The sequence below is a fragment of the Carya illinoinensis genome, chromosome 2, assembly GCF_018687715.1.
Source record: "Carya illinoinensis cultivar Pawnee chromosome 2, C.illinoinensisPawnee_v1, whole genome shotgun sequence".
Classification (NCBI taxonomy): Eukaryota; Viridiplantae; Streptophyta; class Magnoliopsida; order Fagales; family Juglandaceae; genus Carya; species Carya illinoinensis.
The window spans coordinates 22,591,182-22,617,929 of NC_056753.1; the positions used below are offsets into that span (position 1 = coordinate 22,591,182).

Below are 26,748 nucleotides of genomic sequence, written 5' to 3' on the forward strand. Positions count from 1 at the left end.
CTTCTGGTGATTCTCAGAAGGACCTGAAACCATTGAGATTTTCCAGAAAAGCACATGAGAATACTCAACCAGCGGATCTGGAGACAAGTCATACAATGGAGCATGATGTGGATATTGATCTCAGAGAAGTTTATTTTCTTATTATGCATTTTCTTTCAGCTGGGCCATGTCATATAACTTATGGACAGTTTTGGAATGAGCTTCTTGAACATCAACTCTTACCTAGAAGATATCATGCTTGGTATTCAAGGAATGGGACACATAGTGGGGATGAGAATGATGATAGCTTGTCATTTCCATTAAATTACACCATGTTAATGGAGAGGTATGCATTGTGCTTATTATTCTCCTGTACAATCAGTATACTTTTGCCAAGTCTTATCAGTATTAGCTAAGTTATGGAGTAGCTATTAATATATTCATTGTTATGCATAATGTATGTTCAATATTATGATATTCAGGTTTCCATGTATATCCTATTACAACATTAATGATCCTGCTTATGTTATAATTAGGGGATAAAGATCAACCAGATCACTTTTTTGTTACATCTTTCCTATAAATGTTCTGATTAATTTCATGTTGTAATTTATACTTGTTTAGGTATCCTCACATTGGAAAGGATCACTTGGTAAAGCTTTTGAAGCAGTTGTTATTAACTGCAGCTCCTACATCATGTGACATCATTGGTAGAAATACTCCAAATGCAACTGATGTACCTACTCTTCTTGGGATGGGTTCATTTTCACTTCTAAGCTGTAGGTGACTTTCATTTAAGCTTAATGCACTTTATAAAGTGGTGTATCATATTTATAACAGTTGAAGTTGGGATTTATTTTTTTATTGACCAATGAAATATGCAAGTATTTTATGGTTTCAATTAGAAATTTAGAAGTCACTATATTATTTTAGATTTCTATGAGTTATTAATATGTGACCCAAAATTTCGGCTGTTATGTTGTCTTTTGTTTTTGGAAGAAATTCTGCCGCCACATCTGCACCCCTTTTTTTGTTAATGGTAGTTTGTCCATTATATTTTATTCTGAACTTATCCGTTTCAGATGATAGGAATGACAGAAATAATGACATCAAGTGCCCTGCTGGTTACATGTGTTGGCCTCATATGAAAGCAGATCAGGTTCGTGGGCTAAGTTTGAGGGAAATAAGGGGTGGTTTCACCAGACATTGTCGTGCACCATCTATTCGTGTGGCAAGTTATGCCATAGCAAAACCATCTACAATGGTACAAAAGATGCAAAATATCAAGAGGCTAAGGGGACACCGGAATTCTGTATATTGTGGTACGTCCTCTTATTTCAGACTTAAATTTGAAATTTAGATCGATTTGGAAGATGATCCTTGTATATTATAGACTGATTACCTAAAAAAAAAAAAAAAAGAGAGAGAGAGAGAAACTGATCATTGTATCAAGAGGGAAACATAATCATAATTATGATTCCAGAGGTGGTAATCATAGTCAAAGTAAAGATGTGTTTGAAGTTTATGGGGATGTCAACAAGTTGATTGGTGTTACTTGTCCTCTAGAGGGGCCTCTGGTGGAGTCATGCTCATGTTGGATCAAAGGGTGGTGGAGAAAGTGCATGTGTGGAGGAAGATACAGTGGCTTGTTCTTTTAGGAATGTTGAATATCGTTTTCATTGGGCATTTGCTGGATTCTACGATCCCAACTGTGATCGCAAAAGAATATTGCGAAAGATCAAGTGATGCTCATCTATGTTCCACGATGGAGACTTTCTCTTATTTTATTTTTGAGCAAGGACTTTTTGACATTCCCTTTGTTAGTGGGTTAGTGGATCTTTTACATGGTCTAACAATTGAGATATCCATCTTGGTCTAGAATTGATAGATTCCTTATTTTCCCAAAATGAGGGGCATTTTCCCTGTTTTCCCATTTTGGAATAATGGGGGGCGCATTATCAATAAAATTATTCAGATATGAGTTGAAAAGGTTACCCTGAATTTGCTTTGATCATTTCCCCCTTCTTCTAGATTGTGGAGATATTTATGCTGGTGTGACTTCTTCAGTCGGGTTGGTTATGGCTTGGGTCTTGCCAAGATGAATTGTGGAAACATAAGCTCCATTCTCCTCACACTTCAAGAGGAAGAATAACTATTTGCAAAAAAAGAAAACAGAGCTTCTTTTTTTTTTTTTTTTGTAAGTAAGAGAGATTTATTAATCCTCATAATTAGGCAAAGCCCAAGTAGACAAGTAGTATAGAAGAGAAATATACCTAATTACAGCGTACTAGCAAAGAAAGAAGCATACAAGTTATTAAGATTAGCCCCCTCTAATACAAATACGACAGCCTTAGCCCAAAGTCACAAAGATTGATAAAATAAATCACAAAGATTAAGATTGCCCACCCCCCCCCCCCCCCCCCCCCCCAAAAAAAACACCAAAAAAGAAGAAGAAAAGAACGTTCTCTATTTTCAAAGCAACGTCCATTCCATATCCAGCCTTACAAATATATCATCCCAAAGAGCCTTCGCCATGTCACAGTCACAATGTAGAAGAAGATGGTCTGTTGATTCTCCATTCCTTTTGCACATAAAGCACCAATCCATTATAAAAATACCATGCTTCCTCAGCTTGTCTATGGTCAGAATTTTTCCATGAGAGGCCAACCAACCAAAAAAAGCAACTTTTAAAGGCACTTTGCTTTTCCAAATACGCTTCCAAGGGAAAACAGTAGAAGATTGAGAGGTCAAAGCATTATAAAAGGACCTGGCTGAGAAGTTCCTTTTTCCGGGATGAATACACAACAGTTTGTCCTCTACACCATGCTCCAAAGTCAATGGTACAGGGTGAGGTATAAGTCAGAAATATCTCCCAGTTCCCAATCTTGAACTGCTCTGATAAATAGCACATTCCACTGCAGTAGGCCATTTGAAATGTCTATATGATCAGCAACTGAAGCTTTGTTATACAATGCTATTCTGAAAAGAGAAGGAAAAGCCTCCTTGAGAGCAATCTCACCCCCCAGACATCACACCAAAATCTGACCCTAGTGCCTCAACTCACCATTAATCTGAAATTGCAAAAGAAATCCTCCCAGCTCTTCCTAATAAATTTCCAGACACCCACACTAAATGAACCACACACTTCATTAGATATCCAGCTACCCCAAGTGCTCCATCTACTTTTAAAGAAAGGATAACATCTTAATCAAGTAAACTTACTTTTTATTGGCCTAGTTGCTTATTTCTAATTTCTGTTGAATGATCACCATCTATGTATAGGGCAAAGTCTTTTTAATACCTGTTTTATAAGAGAACACATGCATGTATTTCTTTTGGTGATGTTTACCTTTACATGATTCCTGCAGCAATTTTTGATCGCTCTGGGAGATATGTTGTTACTGGCTCAGATGATTGCCTTGTAAAAATCTGGTCAATGGAAACAGCATATTGTTTGGCCAGTTGCCGTGGGCATGAAGTGAGTATGGATGGTCAATAAGACAAACACTTTTGCATCGATTGATTTTTTTACATGCAGAACCAAAATAGAAAGAACAAAGGGGTTATTTGTTACATAAAGTACACACCTAAGTTTTAAATATGATTTTGTAATGCCTCACTATATGTAACGTATTTTTTTGTGCTCCTAAGGGTGACATCACTGACTTGGCCATGAGTTCCAACAATGCTTTGGTGGCATCCTCTTCAAATGATTGTACCATTTGAGTTGTAAGCTTTTCTTGTTTGTAGATAAACTTGTTCTTTTCCCTTCCCCCCATCCCCTCCTCCCCCCGCCTTTTGGATGCTTAATGATTATTTCGCTATTTGCCTGTTTTTTCTTAACAGTGGCATTTGCCAGATGGGTTTCCCATCTCAGTTCTGAAGGGACATTCTGGAGCTGTTACTGCTATTGCATTTAGCCCCAAGCCTAGCACAGTTTATCACCTTCTATCGTAAGGCAGATTTAATTTGTGTGGATGCTGCTGTTAGAGGCCATTTGGATTGAGAAACACTCAACTTATCTTATTTGATCTCATCTCTTCTCATCATTACAACTTTTCGAAATTTCCACACAAAGTATAATAAACAATTCAACTTTTTTAAATCTTAATTCAACTTTTTCAAATCCCAAAACAATAATAATATTAAAAAATAATGTTCTAACAATATTTTATTCAACTTTCATCTAACACAATCTCGTCTCATCTCACTATCCAAACAATCTCTTAGTTTTTTGTGGTCTTATGTATGACTTTGTTCACAACAGTTCTCTTTGTTTTAAAATCTTGATTATATATTGCTGTAGATCTTCATTTTTGTTTTACAAATTTGATTATTGACTACATTGAAAATTCAGACGCAGTAGGGGATTCACACCGAAGGAGTAAAAATGACTTAGATCTAATCTGTTAGCTTGGTTTTGGATGGCTTCTTGGACTCTTCTCTATCACACGCTAAAGCATAGCATTTACAATGTGACATGTTATATCTGTTGTTATTGGGTGCTATAAGCTGATTTCCTTTTTTTTTGGAGTTAATATAGAATCCCTAAAAGTGGTTTTCAATCCCTTGCACAATACAGAATCAGCTAAATCCTATTAGCTATCTTTGTATAATTTTCCTGGATCACTCCCACCATTTTCCAGTTATTTTTTATTTTTTAAAAAGGGGCTATTGTTTGGTGCAATGGTAAAGTGCTGAAGGATAGATGTAATGCCCCGGGCCCCACATTGGATGGGTCAATTATAATTTAATTATATGAGAAAAATCCCACATCAATTTCAAGGAGCCTCAATTGTAACTTTCTCTAATCCTTTGAGTATAAGTGCATATGTGGCTAGCGCTTCATTGGTCATTTCCTGTGTTGGTGAAAGTATTAGGTGTACTAACACAGATGTTGTCTACACTTTAGGTGCAAAGTGCAATCGTGTATGTGAGTGAAGTAAAGCACACATTTTTAAAAGTTTGGTGCATTTACAAAAGCATCCCCAAAATACAATAATAAAAGGTTTGAAGAACAAGTTTTTTATTATTATTTTTTTTGTTTGCTGAATAAAAAGGGTAAGAAGGCCAATCGGAGGTGGCTTCCCTACTTGGGTGTAACCATAGTAGCATCCTACCCATTGGAAACCAGATAGAAGGGGCCTACATGGCAGGAAGCCGCAGGTGCTCCTTTAACTTAGGTTTGAGTCATGGCTTAAACCCTAAGGCCTAACCCCACTAGGGAATCCAATGAATCTTTTGACAGCTACTACTTATAGTTCTAAATAACAGATTTGAACCTAGGTTCTATTACATGCCAAACCACTTGGGAGTAACCCATGAACCATTAAGCCACCACCCATAGAGGTGGTTTGAAAAGCAAGATGGTGATATATGTTTAGCTGATTAGCTCAATTTATTAGTGTAGTATACAATGTGACTATCAAGTAATCATCTAATTACATAACATGTCAACATAGATTATTCTATAATTCTCTTGGACTTAGTAAAATATACGCATTTATGATATTTGATGGGCATTATCAAATCGAAGTACATGGTGAATTAAAATATTCGGAAAAGGCCATGACGGAAAAAGGTCTCAAAATGTTGGTATTGACTTCTATGCTAAGTTGCTAACATAAGTAATCAAATACTATTCCATCTAGAAAGCCAACTTGGACAATTATGTCAGTTTCAAAGCATATACATCACATATGACAACATGTGGCGCCATGGTACATAAATGATCTTTAATATTAACTAAATACTTAATAATATTTGTTTTCATCATTTTTTCGGTCTTGAAGTGATTTTTATATAATTTTTTTTAAAAGTTCTTTTTGTGCTTTAAGTTTAAAAAAAAAAAAGAAAGGCAAAAAAGGCACTTTTGTAAATGCACTTAGCTTTTGGTAAGCAAATTACTTCAACATTGGCTCTTTGCCCTTAAGCACGCTATAACAAACGTTGGTGTAACACTCCGTTCCCTTAGGATAGAGATGTTACTAACAAACGTAACAAAATGCCCGGTAAAGAGACTCATTACTCTGAAATACCTCATTTATTGAAAAAAAACTTAATTGAAAGGATATAAATAGTCTTGAAACTTGAAACTGAAAAAAAAAAAAAAAAAAAAACAAAACATGAGCTAGTCTTAAAGACTAGTTATTGAAATGACATAAAAGAAAACTTAATCCTTGTGTAAATGACACTTATTCATCTCTAAGTCTTTATACTAAAACTACTCCTGGCCATCTAGCTCTGCATCATCATAATCACCATCTGTGGCAATCAACATAGAATAAGACAAAGAGACAAACAACAAAAATGAGTCGAATACTCAGTAAATAATACATCATACCGTAAAATACTATCTAGTTTAGCATAAATTTGATTTTTAAAGCCTTATCATAATTTTCATATAACATTCATGGATTGACATGAGCGGAAACATTCATAATCATGGCAAACATGAAACGCGAATGCATGAGTAACTTGTTTATCTTGAATTATACTTATTTAATGGTGAACTATGCTTGAGTTCATGGCACCACATAGCTTGTCATGTAGTGAAACACTTTTGAATCCGTGTTTCACTTAACTTGCATAACATGGAGTAAAACACGCTTGAGTTCGTATTTCACTTAACTTGCATAACGTGGAGTGAAACACGCTTGAGTCCGTGTTTCACTTATCTTGCTTGACATGGAGTGAAACACGCTTGGGTCTGTGTTTCACTTATCTTGCTTGACATGGAGTGAAACACGCTTGGGTCCGTGTTTCACTTATCTTGCTTGACATGGAGTGAAACATGCTTGGGTCCGTGTTCACTTAACTTGCATGACATGGAGTGAAACACGCTTGAGTCCATGTTTCACTTATCTTGTGGTAACCACGCTTGAGTCCGTGGTAGCATCTTAGCATAACTGTGGTAAACACACTTGGGTCCGTGTTACCTTAAAATGTTTATCTTTCTTAATGCATGATAATTTTCTTAGACTTCATAGACTTTTCTAGCATGGCATATTCTTGTACATGGCATGGCATAACATGATATATTCTTGTACATGGTATAGCATAGCATGACATGGCCTAACATGATTTAATCATTTTATGACCTTTCATGGCATGCATGATCTCAGAACTACATGAACATGGCATACATGATTTGGCTATTTATTACATGCAATGCTTGACTTAAGTTATTGCATGAACAATACATGGCATACATGGTCTAAGTACTACATGAATGAAGCATGCATGATTGGCTATTTTAATTCATAGAATACCCATCTTAAATTTTTATATGATCATATCATGGCTTCCATGTGATTTTAGTAACATTCAATCCATCAATCAACAATCCATAATAGCATAACATATATATAGGCTTACTTTCATGTAAATCATTGTAATTCATAGAAGTTCGTGAAAGCGATCTAACCTTGACTTGGCTCTTAGCGCGACGTATATAACCATCAAAACCATATCATATTATCATAGCCAATTAGAAAATTTACATTACGCATACATTTATATGATCATACTATTTACCTCTTAGCGCTGCTTCCAAAAACTTACTTTGTAGCTCGTGACCTATACGAGGCACTAGACGTTACTAAACTTTCTAAAAATGTGTCATATCAATCTAAGTACTTAAAATATGAACATAGAGATAATTTAATAATTATTCAAATAAAAGATTATATAAGCTAATATTATTCCAAAACTCATATCATGATGCTTAATAAACAAATAACTTAATAATTTTATAAAAACTAGTTAAAGGTTAATTGGAATATGAACTATGATAATAAGCTTAAACAATATAATAGACTACTTTAAAGGTATGCTTAAAAGCCCTTAAATGTTTTCCATAAAAACAAGTCTGATTAATATTTTTATTTAAGCAAAACAGTATGCTAATTTATAAAAAAACAACCAGATTTACATAATAAATATTTTCTGGAAATAGAACAGTAAAACAAGCCTACCCAAATTAAACAAGCCCAATTAAAAACTAAGTCTAATAAGTTTATTATAAAAAAAACTAGGCCCGAGACCCTTATAAAGGAAACTCTTGGTTAAAAGCCTTAAAGCCCAAAGGCCATAGTAATAAAAGAATCTAGTTACGTTCAGGAGGTTATAAACTAAGGGTCAAAGGGCTTACAAGTAATTATGGAGGCAATGAAGGGGCTTTTTGGGAAGTCTGGAACAAAACAATTAAAATGAAGCACTACACTTATGGAAGTGGCTCCCAGACGCAACACTGGAAGTCTGAAACCCAAAATAAAGACAGAAACAAATGGCTGTGAGATGCTTACCGAGAGGAAGATGAGGCAACGACGGCTCTGGGTGGCTGGGAGTGACCAGCGACGCCACTAGTCTTCTCGGAAAGGTGGTGCGACCCAAGAGGAGTGAGAGAGCTGGAGGGAGAATCTGTCAAGCCGACAGAATAAGGGGAGAGGGGAGGATGGTGAATGGCAGTGGGCTTGCCGGAAAGGAGTGGGTTTGAAGGGGTAGGGCTGGTCGGCAATTTCTGTTGTCGTGGGGAGGTGGTCCGGCGTCCTTTGTGGTCGACGAAAGTGGTTGGAAAAAAAAAAAAAAATGAAGCCTATGCATGTGAGTTTTTCTGCATATCTTTTGTGTGTGAAGAGTCTGAGTATATTGTGGGGTTTTATGGAGAAAGGGTTTCCTATTTACGTGGTCTTTAGGAGGAGTTTAGATAGGATCTGATTTGGGTATTGTTCTGATCTCAGAATCTTTTTGAAAAAGAATTTGAAACCCATCCGATAAAACAAGGAAAACAAGATAAAGGAAACCATTTTAAAACTCTAACTAATCTGGTTTATTATCTTCTTTAACAAATAAATAATTATAAGCATCTGAAGATAAATAAGTAAATAATAAAATGAATAAATAAATAAAACATAAATAAATAATTCTAACTGAATTAATCTAAGGTTCTTATTCTAGGTTCGTATGTTACAGTTGGTAATTACAAATGATATCAGAGTCCACCTAGTAATACCAGGTATACATGGTAAACTACAGTGTGTCAGGGATTTAAAAAAATTTTGGGTGGTGGGGAGATTGTATGTCCCAAATCCCACCTAGGTTGGATATTTTTCTTTGATAAGTAATAAATACTTTTCTTGATAATAGGCATAGCTCATGCACATAGGACACATACAAGAGAGGCGCCTAAGCATGATTAACAACCAATACTAGAAAATCATGAATACTTGTTCTATTAAAATCTATTACAATTGATCATTGACATGAAGTGTTAAAGAAGAGTGCCAAGTCCAACATTTGTTTTTTTATTTATATAGGTGGAACTAAGCTTTATAACTTTGATTTTAAAGAGATTCAATTATAAATTTAGTTATTTGTCGAGAGTTTTATTGTTAACCACTCATTTGTTATGGAGGAAAGAATTTTTGCTTTGTATTTTTTCTGTTTTAATTTTTATTTATTTATTTATTTTATGTAATTCAACAAGATTGCGTATCCTTTTCATCTGCAGGTCGTCTGATGATGGAACATGTAGGATATGGGATGCTAGGTATTCCCAGTTGAGTCCAAGGATATATGTTCCAAGTCCTTCAGATTCTGCAGCTGGTTAGTTGGTTTATTACCGCCCTTCTGATTGATTGACTGATTCATTGAGCTAATTAGGTAAATCTGGACTTCTGATTGGCTGCAGGAAAAAACAATGGTCCATCCTCAAGTATAGTTCGACAGAGACATCAAATTTTTTGTTGTGCATTTAATGCTAATGGAACTGTCTTTGTCACTGGTAGCTCTGACAATTGCGAGGGTAGGTCAAATTTATCTTTTCTGAGTTATCCTGTATTCTTTCTTCTTTTGCTTATTATTTGTCCCTTTTCCTCTTTCTTTAGTCAATGTTCAGCCCAACTTTTAGTTTTTCACTGTATTAGTTCACAGAGTGAAGTCCAGCTAAAGATATAAAAGTTTCTATTTAAAGAATGATATGCTTGCAGGTGTGGAATGCTTGTAAACCCAATGTGGATGATTCAGACCAACCAAATCATGAGATAGATGTGTTATCAGGCCATGAGAATGATGTCAATTATGTACAATTTAGGTTAGTTTGGCCTGGTATGTTGCCAGTATTATTGACCAACTTCTGCATATTGATAATATATTACTCCATATCTTTGCAGTGGATGTGCTGTAGCATCCAGGTTATCTATGTCTGAGACCTCAAAGGAAGATGATATTCCAAACTTTAGGAACTTCTGGTGTGTTTCTTTGTTTCTCTGTTTTATTTGCTCATTAGGGATGGGGGTGGGGAGTTAAAAGTAGCATGTTATCTGGCCTATACTTCTTTCTTATTTTCTCCCTTCAGCTGCCTTTTTAAACATTTCATGTTAGGGATATCTAAAAGATATTTACCTTATCTGTATTGTTTCCAGGTTCACTCACGACAACATAGTTACCTGTTCTCGTGATGGCAGTGCCATTATTTGGATTCCCAGATCGCGTAGATCACATGTAAGCTCTAGTCAATTACGGCTTCTGACTTTATAGATCTTGTAGCCTTTCTCTCATTTGTAGCCCCCAAGGAACTTTTGTTCTAAGGTAACCAGTGCCATAATTGATTTCTCTACTATGAAGTTAAATTTGGCCTTTTCATTTTGGGTAAAAGATTACCCCATGTTTTTGTTAGATATAAAATTGTATTTCTATTATTTTGTTGCAGGGCAAAGCTGGTCGATGGACAAAAGCTTACCATCTCAAAGTTCCACCTCCGCCAATGCCACCTCAACCTCCACGAGGGGGTCCTCGTCAAATAATGCTTCCAACCCCTCGTGGTGTTAATATGATTGTTTGGAGCCTAGATAATCGATTTGTCCTTGCTGCTATCATGGGTAACTTGCTCATTGATTTTTCTAATTTATTTCTTTTAATGTTTTAGCTTTATCCTTTCCACTATCATTGGCAAATGGGCTCCCTTTTATTTTTTTACAAATAAGTTATGTCCTTTTTTATGAGTGCAAAGATGGCAACCTAATTACACAAGAAGCATACATGGATGCTAAAAATTCATGTATGCTCAGTCTGTTAAAGTCTATAGATGTGGTCCAAAGGAAAAGAGTGTGGATAAATAAATTCTTGAGCTCCTTCATCGTCTGCTCACAATTCTCAAAGGTTCTATCATTTATTTCATTCCAAATACAACAAATGAGGGAAATAGGGACCATCTTTCACATTGCTGCAATTTTTAGGTTGCCACCCAGTCATCTCCAAGAATAAAAAATATATGTGATTCTTTTAGGCTTGACCCAAGCCAATCCAATCCAACCCAACTAAAAAACTTACTCCATAATGCACTTGCAATATCACAATGAAGTAGAAAATTATCAATGGACTCCCTGCTTCTCTCGCATGTGAGATACCAATCGATAATGACTATACGTCTCTTCCTTAAATGCTATTTAGGCAAAGCACGCTGCTTTCAATAAAACCTTTGTTTTGCCAAATGTCGTACATGACATATTTCATTATAGAAAGAATGAAGCTTGAACACCCCCCTCTTGGATGGGCCCGAACACCCCTCTCTTGGATGGGCCCAACAAATCTTGTCTTCACCTCCTCTTATCAATATAGTGGAATATAAAAAATAAAGAATTCACTGAAGACATTCATCTCCTAAATGTTCCCCTTCTGCTTAAATGTGGTATATTAATATCTGGATGGAGTGTAATGCCCATAGTTTTAAGATTGTGAAAGGCCAGTGACGACACAAAACGGAAGACGGCGATTCGGTGGATGACATCCTTGCTAACGTTGTGGTGGTGATGACGACAGTGATAACCAAGGAAGTTGTACCTGTCTTGGAGCTTAAAAATGTAGACGAAATTGACACGAATGATGCAACCTCACTTGTATCTCCTTAGATTGGGTTGAAACATCCATTAAAGGTGAGCTTCAGCTCCAAGAAGGCTTCTAACGAAGCCGGGGACTGCGAGATGGTTAGTGCAGGGATTGAGACTTCCATGGGTGCTTTGTACGATTCTGATGGGGCTGAGAGGGAGCACTGGCAGGTGTCAAATTCTGAGCTAGTGAAGGAAGACGGTCCATTATTACTCCAGTTGAGTTCCATGGGTAGTAACACAGAATTTTGGGAGTCACCTACTCCTTTGAACTCATTACACCTGAATGATACCCAAGCTTTGGAATGGGTCCTCCACAAAGTTAAAGAGATTAACTTCGTGTTGGGCTTGTGTGTAATGGTTTTGAAGACCAATTTATCTATTTACTTGCATCTTTGGAGGCTGGACAAAGACATGCTAGCCCAGACGGTGAGCTCAACTTAGCTAAGAAAAAGTGAGGGAGTTAAAACAACTTAACTGGACAATTAATGATGGGCAAGAGAAGGAGTTTGAACCATGGGAGAGCGACGGGCAGGGCAATGGAGGTTGTACCATGAAGCCAAAAATCATTTCATGGAATGTAATGGGGCTGAATGAGAAGAAGTGCCTCACAATCAGAAATCAACTCCACAAGTGGCAAGGCGATATTATATGTTTACAAGAAACAAAATTGGAGTTTATCCCTTTAAGCGTCATTACGAGTTTATGGGCATGTAATCAGCTGGGTTGGCACTATTTACCCTCCAATGGAGCCTCGAGGGGAATTTTAGTGATGTGGGACAAACGAGTGGTGGAGAAGGTGGAGGATGGCATGGGGGAGTTCACAATGGCTTGCTTGTTTAAGAATATTGAGGACGTGTCCAATGGGTCGTTGCAGGTGTTTATGGTCCTAACATAGATCATGCAAGTAGACTATTATGCGATGAGTTGGCCGGGTTATATAGTATCTGGGATATGCATTGTAGAGCACACCTGGTAAAGTGCTTACATTACATAATTTGATTTGGAAGATAAATTTTAAAATTTGAATCTTACAAATCAAAATTTTTCATTTTTTATTTATTGGATCCTGCATTTTGTTGTTGGATGTATGCCATGTTCAATTCTTTTTCTCTCCATACACTTTTTCCTAGTGATGGTTAGCTTTCTTTTAGTCCTTTAGTTTGGGTAGCTAACGACGGTTCTCACGGCGGCGTATACTGGGTTATACTGATACACTATGCAGTGGGTTAAGGAGTTAGTTATAGACTCAAAATGCTTCACTCTTGAAAAGGAAGGGGGTAGGGTGGTTATCACGGAAAAAACATGGAAGATGGTGGCAAAGATAAGCCTGGGCCCTTCAATAGTGCTGTGGTTGGCTAAGGCAATGGAGGTCTGCTCATTGGAAGAACAAAAGGAGTTCTACACCACAAAAAGGGAAGGCAATAGCAGCTTCATAGTTCAACGGTGCTCAAACTCGAGAGGGCGTTGTTTGGCAGTGGCAGAATATGGAGGTGGAGGGAGGAGGAATTTCATTTTTGTACTTGAGGAAGAAGGAAATGGATGGAATAAGATGGGGGAAGCGTTATGGGACCTCTCCGATGGAAAGAGAAAAGTGCAAAGAGATAGCAATCGGAAAAGGATGATGATCAAGGCACAGCCACAAAATTTGTCTTACAGGGAGGCTCTGATGGTGGAACAGCCACGGGCAAAACGGAATGAAAACGAAGGCAAGCTAGTACAATTGGGTAAGGCGAGGGGTAAGGCCCCTGTCAGAGAGACGTGCATTGTACAAAGTGAGGTAGGTAGAGTGTCAGACGGGGAGACGTTGAAAATGCTATGGGAAGCAAAGTCGCAGATGGAAGATCTGCGTATCACGATAGAATTATTAATAGAAAAGGAAATGGGTCAGGATTGTGGGCCTGGAAGGGGGGGCGAATCTGGCCCAGAAGGCTTTTAACCTTGGCATAAGTGGGCTGGCGGTAAAAGACCCAACCAAGAGACTAAGAGACCCGGCCTCAGGCCATGGGCCACCAATAGCGAAAAGCTGGAGGGTCCGTAACCCGAGACCCGATCCAGCTATGTCGGGAGCAGAGGTTACGTGACCCGATCTTTCTACGTTGGGAGCAGAGAAAGCGAGACCCGATCCTTCTACCCATGCGCAGGCCGAACTAACGACGGCGAAACTTGCGCCGGTACCACAGACAGCGCCAGCGAAGAGGGTGGAGCAGATCCTGCCGTCACGGATGGAGGAAAAAGAGGAGTTCCAGCCCCCGGTGGCACTTTTCCCGGAGTTCTTTGCACAGAACTCACCGATAATTAGCACGGTGAAGTTTATTGCTCAGTCGGAGGCTCATGGTGCAGAGGATGATCATTTAGAATTATGTTCTGAGTACGGAACGGAAAGGGATCGGGAGACAGTGGAGGAAAATGATGATATTCAACTCCCGAGAGCATTCCCACCTACGGGTTGTGGACAGAACTCAGATGATAGATTAGTCTCTTTCGTGGGTAACCAAACTAATGAAATAAGTATGGTTCCTGATTCTCAAGAGATATATCAGCCGAATGACATAAGGGAGATCATTGGTATTACAGATGAACTAATATCAGATGGTGTGGAGGCAGTGAACACGATGGTGGAATGGGAAGGTCATAATCAGGGTGTAGGGCAGGGGGACAAGAATCCGATGCCTCTAGACTATCTATTACCAAATGAGTGTGAGATGTCGGATTGGGTTTTCAATAAGGTGAAAGATATTCAGCATATAGTGGGTATGAAGTGTGTGGGCTATGAAGAACAATTTCTGGCCCTCCTTACGGCCATTGAGGCGGGTCACTCGGATGCTAAGAATAAAGGAGCCAAGAAACGAAGGGAGCTTAAGAGATTGGATTGGTCAATGAATGAGGGTAGTTCAAGCCGAGATAGGACCAAAGGGAAGGGTACGTTTGTTTCGTTATGAAGCCAAAAATAGTGTCTTGGAATGTTCGGGGGCTAAATGAGTATAATAAGCGCTCACGAATAAAAAACTTATTACGGGAATGGCGGGCTGATATTGTGTGTCTACAAGAAACCAAATTGAAACTGGTGACCAGAAAAATAGTGAGAAGTGTGTGGCATTGTCCTTATGTAGATTGGGTCTATTTGGCATCGAATGGGGCTTCAGGGGGTATCCTTGTGATGTGGGATAAAAGGGTGGTGATGAAGATAGAGGAGTTTATAGGGGAATACATGGTGGCTGTTTCTTTAAAGATGGTGGAGGATAACTTCTTATGGGCTTTTGCAGGAATCTATGGACCGAATGATGACAACATCAGACACCATCTATGGGAGGAACTTGCAGGGGTTCACAGCTGGTGGGACCTTCCGTGGTGTATAGGAGGGGATTTTAACATCATAAGGTTCCCCAGTGAGAGATCAGGTGACAGTCGTCTACGGCCAGCAATGACAAAGTTTTCCAATTGTATTTTTGATTTGAACCTGGTGGATCTACCACTCATTGGTGGCCCTTTTACTTGGTCCAATAGCCAGACGTGGTCACGGTTGGACAGATTCTTAATATCGCCAGAGTGGGAATGTCAGTATCCAGAGGTTAGTCAGAGGAGATTGCCGCGTATATGCTCAGATCACTTTCCAATTTTACTGGATGGAGGAGGCATTCAAAGTAGGAGGCGGTACTTCAAGTTTGAAAACATGTGGCTTAAAAGTGAGGGCTTTGTGGAAAGGGTAAGGCAGTGGTGGTCCTCTTACCAGTTTAATGGTACTCCTCCTTATATTCTTGCAGGCAAACTAAAGGCTTTAAAGGAAGACTTAAAGCTATGGAATTCTCAATCTTTTGGTGATTTAGGGAAGCAAAAGAAAAACATGATGGAGGAGTTACAGGTCCTTGAAAGGATCAATGAAGGTAGATCTCTCACCACAGAGGAAAGATCAAGAAAGACAGAATTGACCTCAGAGCTGGAAAGAGTTTTATCACTTGAAGAGATATCTTGGCGACAGAAATCAAGAGCATTGTGGCTGAAAGAAGGGGACCGAAGTACAAAATTCTTCCATAGAGTGGCAAACTCTCATAGGAGGAATAACACCATTGAGATGCTGAATATCAATGGTAGAGAGTGCAATGAGGCACCGGTGATACGGGAACATGTGCTGAATTTTTTCGAACAGCTATTTACAGAAAGAGAGGGTTGGAGGCCAAAAGTGGATGGACTGGTATTTGATTCCATTGAACCACAGACAGCAGTATGGTTGGAAAGAGCGTTTGAGGAAGAGGAGATATATGAAGTGATCAGACGCATGGGGCAAGACAAAGCACCAGGACCAGATGGCTTTTCGATGGGGTTCTTCCAAACTTGTTGGGAGGTGGTAAAAGAGGATTTATTGAAGGTTTTTCAAGAACTATTCTCATCCGGGAAATTCTTGAAAAGTTTAAATACGACTTTTATCGCTTTAATTCCAAAGAAGTCCGAGGCTGCAGAAGTGAAGGACTTTAGGCCCGTTAGCCTCATTAACGGGGTCTATAAAATTATCTCTAAGGTGCTAGCAAACAGGTTGGGGGCGGCCATTGGTAAGATAATCTCAAAGCCACAAAATGCTTTTGTTAGGGGTCGTTAAATACTGGATTCGGTATTAATAGCCAATGAGTGCTTGGATAGTAGATTAAAATCTGGTATTGCAGGGATTATTTGTAAGTTAGACATGGAAAAAGCATATGACCATGTAAATTGGGACTTCATGATTTACTTACTGGAGAGGTGTGGCTTTGGGGAAAAATGGTGTAGGTGGATCAAATGGTGCATTTCAACCGCAAAATTTTCAGTTCTGATTAATGGCAGTCCAGAAGGATTCTTTAACAGCTCGAGAGGCTTAAGACAAGGGGATCCATTGTCCCCACTCCTCTTTGTTATCATCATGGAAGCCCTGAGTAGAATGTTAACGGCGCTTGTTACCAATGGTATGCTGGCTGGATTTTCAGTGGGTGATTTGAATAGGGGCTTTATCTCGATCTCTCACTTACTTTTTGCAGATGACACTCTAATTTTCTGTGAGGCTGAGCAAGAACAACTGAGGACACTAAAAGCGCTACTGTTATGTTTTGAAGCAGCATCGGGTTTGAGAGTGAATTTTGATAAATCAGAACTAGTTCCAGTTGGGAATGTTAGTAGAGCTCGTCAGTTGGCTAGCACACTAGGGTGTAAGGTAGCCACCTTTCCTATGACATATTTGGGTTTACCGTTGGGGGCGGCTTCACGAGCAATAGCTATCTGGGATACAGTTATCGAGAAAATAGAAAGAAGATTAGTTGGTTGGAAGAGATTGTACTTGTCGAAAGGAGGCCGAGTGACCTTGATAAAGAGTACTCTCTCTAACTTACCCACTTATTTTCTGTCTTTATTCCCAATTCCAGCTTCTGTGGCGGCAAGGATCAAAAAATTGTACCGTGATTTCCTTTGGAGTGGTTTGGGGGATGAATTCAAGTTTCACCTAATCAGTTGGGATAAGGTGTGCAGACCAATTGCTTAAGGTGGATTAGGGATAAAGAACTTGCGAACCTTCAATCGGGCACTCCTAGGGAAATGGTTATGGAGATATAATATGGAGCCGGAAGTTTTATGGAAATTAGTAGTGGATAGAAAACATGGCAGTATATGGGGGGGATGGTGTACTAGAGAGGGGAATGGAGCGTATGGAGTGGGGATCTGGAAGCAAATAAGAAGAGGGTGGGGGACGTTTGTCAATCATACTAAACTCTTGGTGGGGGAGGGCACACGTATAAGATTTTGGACGGACATTTGGTGTGGGGAGGAGGCACTAAAGGATTATTTTCCATCGGTATACCAAGTGGCTTGTGATCAAGAAGCTTCGGTGGCGGACTTAGTGGTTCGCGCAGGGGATCAAGTCGTTTGGAATGTCACTTTCTGTAGAGCAGCACATGATTGGGAACTAAACACTTTCGCGGAGTTCTTTAACCTCCTATATTCTATGGAGCCGAATGGTTTGCAAGAAGATAAGCTACGGTGGAAACCTACGGGTAAGGGTACTTTCTCGGTTCGCTCTTATTATAAGGCTCTTACAGTTATACCAAACTCTCCGTTTCCATGGAGAAGATTGTGGAGGAATAAGGCGCCTCCCAAATCGCTCTTCTTCATGTGGACAGCAGCTCTGGGTAAGATATTGACTACCGATAACTTGAGAAGGTGTTGGATAATCATTACTGATTGGTGCTGTATGTGTAAGAAAGATGGTGAGTCAGTGAATCATCTCCTGCTACATTGTGAGACAGCTCAAGTATTGTGGTGTGAAGTTTTCAGCCGAGTATGACTAAATTGGGTGATGCCGAAGTCAGTGGTGGAATTATTAGCTAGCTGGGCGATGCCGGGAGGCGATCCACAAATCAAAGCTATGTGGAAGATGGTACCGATCTGTATTGTGTGGTGCATTTGGCAAGAGCGTAATGAACGAACTTTCGAAGATAAGGAGCGGACTATGGAGGAGATCCGTATCTTATTTTTCAGTACTTTATTCTTGTAGTCTCTAGCTATAGACTTCAATGGACAAAATGTACATGACTTTCTAGTGACTACTATAGCCACCTAGATAGGTCTTATCTCTTGTATACCATCTTGTGTACTTGGGCTATGCTTATTATTATTAATAAGATTGTGTTTACCTATCAAAAAAAAAAAAAAAATTTCATTTAAGTGATATGGATGGTATGCTCTATACATCGGCTTGAGAATATAATGACTCATGAAGAAAAGGCCCTTGCCTCTTTGTGGTGCTTATCATGTATGCACTTGGTTGACAGTTCTTCCTTGGTGATTATCGCCCCCTTATTTATGATACCCATGGCAATGCACTTGACCAGGTTAGTTGATTATTGGCAACTTTTGTCATTTGTGACTTTTTACTTAGTTTTTCCATGTTTGCATAAATTTTTGGCACTATTGTTGCATTTGGATTAAGTATAGCAAAAGTGGGGAATGAAATCACACATTGGCTCAAAAGGAGAAATTATTGCGGCTTATAATGATTTTGGGGACCTTTAATTGTAATCTTGACTAATTCTTTTGGAGAATTAGCCCAGATGCTGGTTGGAGTTTTCTTGGTCAGTACAGGTAGTATTACAGTCCACTTCCAGCCATAAGCTGCATGGGACTTTAGTTGTGCAACCTCAGGAATGGCTTGATGAGGATGTCAAGGATTTGAGTAGGGGAGATTGTCAAATTTTGTATAGGAAGGATGGTGAATAGGATCTCACAGAGAAGTTCTTATGGTTTATAATGATTTCCACTAGTTTTAATCGTAATTTTGATTAGTTCTTTTGGAGTGTAAGTTCAGATGTAGCTTGTGCTTTCCTTGTGTTGTTACAACAATACTTGCAAAGTTTTATAGCACAAGCAAAACAAAGTTACATGCTAAGGACGGTGCTACAATGCTGTAGGAAATGACTCCGGTAATGGTTAATGTATATAGACTGTAAGCAGCTCTCCCACCACAATGGACTGCTTTAAAATGTAATGAAAATTTTGGTTTTACATGCACTTGGAAAAATACTTTGTTCTTCCTCCCGCTGATCCATTTACCATGCATCTGCTAGGTAGCTGCTAGGTATATGTGTGTCTAAGGGTGATGGTCAAATGTAAGAAAGAGCTTAGGACAATAAATTAACTGCTGGCTTGCTGTTAGATTTTGATATATTATGTTCTCATCATCCCCCTTGAATGCTGAACCATGACAACATTGATTCAGGAAACTCAGCTTCCACCATATCGACGGAATCTGGAAGATCTCCTTTGTGGCTCAGGTTAACTGGATGCACTAACCTTAACATGAATTTTCTTTATGCAAGTAGTTTTTGTAATAATCCCCTTATCTCAAGTACTTGTTATCTGGTTGGAATGCCAGACATGGTGCCATACCCTGAACCCTATCAGACTGCATACCAGCAAAGACGGTTAGGAGCTCTGGGTAAAGAATGGCATCCTTCTATGAGACTAGCCATGGGGCCTGATTTCAGCGTAGATCCAGACTACCAAATGCTGCCTTTGGCAGACTTGGAATTTTTTCCTGAACCATTTCCAGAATTTGTAGATGCAATGGATTGGGAACCAGAAAACGAAGTGCAAAGTGATGATACTGATTCAGAGTACAATGTTACTGAAGATTATATTACTGGAGGAGAGCCAGGAACTTTTAGTTCGATTTCCTCTGGTGATCCAGAGAGTAGTGCAGAAGATAGTGAGGCTGACACACGAATGGACAGCCTTCGTAGATCGAGGAGGAAAGAGGCAGAAGTAAGTTTGTGGTTATCTCTGGGTAATCAAAATTTTCAAAAATTTTCCACCTTTTTTGTTTCAACTTGATCCAAACATCATTCAATCTCAAAAAGAATTTCTATTTGAAATTTCCAACTTTTCATCCAATAATTTTCCTAAATTTTAGTGAAAAGTAAAGACGCAAAAACCAAAAAAACTTCTACAAAAACCAAAACTAAACCTAACATAAAAAAAATTATATTTAAACAACTTTTTAACTATACCCATCCACTTTCATAAATCCAATAAATAATGCATCTAAAAAAACTCAAAATCTCTTAGACAAACTCCAAAAGGGTCTAAATGGTGCATCTTATTTATTGCTTAGAGATCTCTTCGTTTAGAGATCTTTGTCGCAAGTTGGTTTTTTAAGATTCTGATGAAAAGCAAGTTTTTCTTTTACTGGGGGAAAAAGTTGGGGAGAGTGGACACAAATGACTTATTTGGAAGGCAGAAATAGGTTTCTCTCTTCTTCTTTTTTTTTTTTGGATTGCTTGAATTGATTTTCCCCTTGTTCAGGTTGAGATTATGACTTCTTCTGGGAGGATTGTTAAAAGGAGGAATCTGGATGAGTGTGATGGCAATTCAGCCAGAGGTAGCCAAACTAGTAAATCAAGAAATGGCCGGAAATCTTCAAAGAGGAAATCTTCCACATTAAAGTCTTTTAGACCACAAAGAGCTGCTGCGCGAAATGCTCTTACTTTGTTTTCAAAAATCACAGGAATGTCTACAGAGTGCGAAGATGAAGATGGCTGGGAAAATTTGTCAGAAAGCAAATCTGCATTGCAAGATTCAATCATTGGGAGTGATGAATCTGATCAATCTTTACCAAATGAGCAAAGTAAGCATTTAAATGGTAAAGAAGTATCTCTGGATCAGTCCAAGGATGCTGTTGAATGTTATGAACTACCTGAGTACCATGAAGAGGGTGGAAACTGGAGGAGATTGGTCCTCAAATTGCCAATTCAGGATTCAAGTAAGCTTGTGCTTCCGGGGAGCACATTACATAAAAGCAACTACGAGGCTGGTTTGGTGGGATCATCATCTAAGGCTTCTCAGGCGGCCATCAAAGAAAATGGGGATCAGAAAAGCTCTAGGGATCCAAGGTACCATTCTGGTGATGTGAACTGCAGCATTATAGAAAAATTAGATGAGGTTGAAGATCAGTTAAACCTGTCTGAAAGCTATGATACTGGTCAAATTAAATGGGGAGGGGCCAAGGCACGTACATACCAAGCGTCTGAGATTTGGGGAAGGCATGTCATCAGATGCTCATGCCTGGTCTCGTGCAAGTCTGGTTGGTCATGATGAAAAAGACAATAATGCTGTTGGACACGTAAAATCTCAAATGGATTGTGATATGATATCCCCCTTTTCAGAAATTCACATTTATGGGAATAATATGGACGGGTTGCCACTAAAAAACGGTAAAAATATTGTTGGTATTACCCCTGAGGGTATTAACAGTGATACAACAAAATCTATTCACGGGGCTACTCAGGATATCACCCCTTCTTTGCAGTACAAGAATGGGAATGATCAGCATCCGGAACAAAGCGAGAGAATTACACCTATCTCCACAAAGTTCACGATAATGGCAAGTGGGGTTTTAAGGGATTCTGCATCTCATAAACAGGAAATGAGATTTTCAGTAGAAAATGGTGACAATGGTTGGCATGAAAGTCCTTTGGACAAGGAACAGGATCTAGCTGTGCCTGAGGATGATGGAGGCAGTAGGATTAGTACAGATCATGGCGATGAAGCCCAAGAATTGCACACCCAGATGGATAATAATTCCTTCTCCATTGCACATGATTCACAAGAGTTGAGTTCTAATACAAGAGTTTACGGAAGGTTGAAATCAAACAGGAGTAAGGCTATTTTAGAAGTGGATGGTGGTGGGATGGAAGATAGCATTTCAAATGCAAGCAACCAGGGTCTAACTGGAAGACTAGACTCTCAAGAAGTCTCTTTTGCTTGGGGTCATAGGACAAGGTCCATGGGACTGAAGGCATCTACACGAGTCAGACGTGATCAGTGATAGTGTCACAACCCCCAGGAGATTTGCCCGGGACCACACCTCGGCATGACCCATTGAGGGTCAGGACAGTCACATGGCTAGTTTGTTTGCATGTCTTGGCTCAAACCATGACACGCAGCGAGCGAGCATGGAGACTACTGACCGCGCGCAAACCATGCGTGCAGGCTTGCGCGTGCCCTTGAGCGTGCATCTGCGCGCATGCATGCGTGCCCCCACACCACCTAGCGAGGCCAGTGGTGTGCCCCCACAGGCATGCCATCCAGCGCACGGCTCCAGCCCGTGCCTTGCAGAGCAGGTTAGTGGCATGCCTCGCTGCGTGCCATCCAGCGCATGGCTCCAGCCCATGCCTTGCGGAGCAGGTCAGTGGCATGCCCACCAGGCATGCCATCCAGCGCATGGCTCCAGCCCATGCCTTGCAGACTCAGCGCCCAGGCCACCAGCCTAGGCCATGCCGTGCACCATCATGGCTTACCTTCAGCAAGCCATGCCCATCATGCCGTGCACCACCATGGCTCACTTTTAGCAAGCCATGCCCACCATGCCGTGCACCACCATGCCGTGCACCACCATGGCTCACCATCAGCTAGCCATGCCGCACCACCCTGGCTCACCATTAGCCAGCCATGCCGCACACCACCATGGCTCAACACCCAGCAAGCCATGACCGCACCATCTGACCATGGACCAACCTGACCATCGTGCACCAACTAGCCCACCATGGGCCATGCATGCCACGGCTAGCCTTGGTCCATGGCCATTATCTTGTTATTTATTTTATTTATTTAATTTGCTTTATTTATTTATTTTCTAGGGACCTATTGGGAGTTTCCAATTTGTTTTTCTTATAAATAGGACTTCCTTCATTTGCTTTAGGATCTTTTGGCAAACTCCTAGAAGGAAGACTATTGTTTGAGAGATCATAAACCGGTGTCTTTGCACTTAGGTTTTTTGGGTGCAATTCGTGAATCCCAAAGAGAGAATCACACTTTGCAATTCTTTGAATAAGTGTGATTCATCTATCTTGTTCTTGCAACTTGGTGCAATTCGTGAATCCAAGTTGTGTTTATCAATATATGAGGTTTATTCATTACTTGTGCAATCTGTGAATCAAGTAGTGATTTATCCTTGTTTATGTTTTTGGTTCATTCAAGTTCATTAGTATTTTGCTATTGTTCTTGAGCGTTCTTCGTTGTTCTCGAGTGTTCTTCATTTTGTACTTGAGTGTTCTTCATTGTTCATGCATGTTCTTCATTGTGTTCATGCGTGTTCATCATTGTTCTTGAGGAGTTCATATCATATTTTGCTCGTCCAATCCATCCAAGCCTCAAAATCCCCCACCACTTGTGTTTGTCAACTTTCCATAGTTGATTGCTTCATCCATTTTATCCTAGTCGCCCCCTATATCTTCCAATTAGGATTCCTATCATTTAATAATCATAATTGATCCCTAAAATCACTCCCATAATCAGCTATTCATATCTCCATCATATCCCAAGATATTAGGAAGGTCATCTCCAAGATTCAAGGAAGTTTGACTTCCAAGAAAATCCCTCCATCAAAAATTCGGCCAACCCTAGCTTGCCCACTCCATATCACTCATCTTCCATCCTAGTCACCCATCTTACATCTTTCAAACCCTAAACATAAGTTCCAAACCCTAAACCATCTTCCAAGTGGCGCCTACACTAGCACACACTTGTGCCGTGCGCCCCTTACCCTTAAACCACACAACCCTTCATCTTCTATCATTCCATACACCCATCTTAGCCTAAACACTTAACCCCACCATCCCCAAGTGGTCATATTGACCACCTTTGCACGTGAGCCAAGCAAGAGAGGAACCAAGGTTCGGTCATCACAAGGCCACCATTGGCGTGGAGGACTTGGTGTTTTGGATCTAGACCGAGGACCCCAACAGATAGTCTCATGACGGCGCAAGGTCATGAATTGGGGCATACATTTAGAAGTACCCATTGTAGTTCCACAAACAGATATCAACTCCCTTGTGAAAATTGGGGATCAAGTTCTGGGATGACTGTTGGACTGAGGTCTACTTGAAACAGGAGGCGCAGTAATTATGTCCTTGAGTGGGATCCAATTGATAGAAGGAAGTCACATCAGTCGACTAAAAAAGGATCTTGGTTACTGTTGACAACACATGAGGAGGGCTCCCGATATGTCCCCCGGCAAGGGGATGAGGTCATCTATTTGAGACAGGTTAGTCGTAAGAAGTCGAAATGATTTCTATTGCTGATTTTTATTCACTTTTTTCTTTTTTTTGGGGGGGGGGGGGGGGGGTTTGTTGGTTCTTTTTGGTCTTAATCTCAGTTATTTACCTTTAGAACCTCTACTTTTCAGTGCCATCAGGAGTATAATAATTATTTTAATTTAAGAGAAGTGGAAACTTGGACATCATTGAAGTGTAACAGAGGAGCTGCGGAATTTTGTAAAGTTGAAAACCTCGAGTATTCCTCACTTGTTGGGTCTGGGGATAGCTGCTGTAAAATGACACTTCAATTTGTAGATCCGGATTCCAGTGTGTTCCATAAATCTTTCAAATTGACTCTGCCTGAAGTGACTGGCTTCCCAGACTTTCTTGTTGAAAGAACTAGGTTTGATGCTGCTATGAAGAAAAATTGGACGTTTAGGGATAAATGCAGTCTGGTGGAAAAATGAAGGTGAAGAAGATGGTAGTTGGTGGGATGGTCGGGCCAAATCAGAGGATTTTCCTGACAGTCCATGGGAGAGGTACACTATTCAATACAAGAGTGATCCCAGAGAAAGGCATAATCATAGTCCTTGGGAGCTCTTTGATACTGATACTCAATGGGAGCAGCCTCATGTTGATGATGAGATTAGAATTAAGTTGTTGTCTGCTTTTGCGAAGTTAGAGCAGTCAGGCAACAAACCCCAGGTAATATAGGCAAAAAACCTCTTTTAAGCCCAAGTTTTACAGATGGGCTTTGCTACATACAGTCGGCAAATGCAGTCGGCGTGCAGTCGGCTGTACGGAATGAATAAAAAAAAATTATAAAATTTTTTTTTTATATTCAGGGGGACCTACATGAATAAAAAAAAGTTATAAAAATAATTTTTTTTTTTCATATAGGTCCCTTATTAATTCACTTTTTTATAGCCGACTGCACGTCAACTGCATCTGCCGACTGCAAAAAGTATTTCTCTTTACGGATTCACCATCGCTTTCCACATTTGAATTTGTAGTGTACATTTCAGGATCATTATGGGGTTCAAAAATTGAAAAATGTTTTAGATAAGTTATATTTTATAAACAGGTTCGGCTTTGTCTATTTTTGTGGAACTTGTCATCTAAAGATGATCATTGTTCTCTCTAGTTATAGCGGGGAATTTGAAATGGAGTCTGAATTTATGAGCCTTTTACAGGTTTCCTGTTCCGTTGTCTCTTGAAGTGATCCAGGCAAGATAAGAGAACAACTACTATCGAAGTTTGGAGCCATTGAAGCATGACATCTCAGTCATGCTTTCAAATGCCGAATCCTACTTTGGAAAAAATGCAGAAATGTCGGGAAAAATAGAGCGCCTATCAGACTGGTTCACACGGACATTATCATCTTTGTAGCTCCTACATAGAGTTCTTTAGAGAAGTAGGTCCATGATCATTGATGGGGTTGGACTCCATCTGGGATTTTTCCTCTATTTCTTTTTGTAGATATAATAATTAATATTGATTCTTATTTATAGTTTTCTTTTTCTTTTTCTTTTTTTACACGGTACCTTTAGTTTCAATTTTGGGAATTGGCTAGTCTTTTAGGAACCCAGGAATTAGCCAAATTCCGTGGAAGCTTTTTTTAACAGAAAAATCATTCTTGTAGACAGACAGACGCTCGATATTTTCATTAATAACAATGATGGCAAAAAAGGTCTAGCATTCTTGACTGACGGCATCTCTCTCTCTCTCTCTCTCTCTCTCTCTCTCTCGTATCCATTCGAGGCCTGCACGTATAAACATAACTGTGTATTATCCATCCTCGTATTAGCATTGCGCACAAACGAGGAACCTCGAGAACTCTTCTAGAGCTGGATTTCAGCATCATGAAGTTGGAGATATGCATTTCTGAGCTTTTTCAGTGAAGATGACAAAGGCGTTTTTCATTGGTATATGTAGATTTTAATTTCAGTTTAATCTGTAGTTAGAATTGTATAGATTTCATCTCAAAGTCTGGGTGATTTTTTTATTTTTTATTTCACGGTCTGGTTCAAAACATCTACGTTATATCAGTTAAGCATGCATTAAATACTGTTTTGAAAAGGACCTATAAAAAACGCAAGGCTGTCTTGGAAAGGACCTATAAAAAACGTAAGAATCACAGCCATTAAAAATTAAGATCCTCACTTGGGAAATAAAGGAAAATTCTATACACCATACTACTATCTTACTTGCATCTTACTAAGTAAGATGTAGCACATTTACCACTATTTAATGATCATTTATTGCATACTTTTTTATTATTAAATAGTGAAAAATGCGCCACATCATATATAGTCGGATGCAAATGAGATGGTGGT

The 26,748-nt window shown here is 39.4% G+C and overlaps 1 pseudogene; it reads left to right on the plus strand.

The window, feature by feature from the left end:
* LOC122301795 lies at positions 1-26,126 on the plus strand (annotated as a pseudogene).
* Positions 26,127-26,748: the final 622 nt, after the last annotated feature.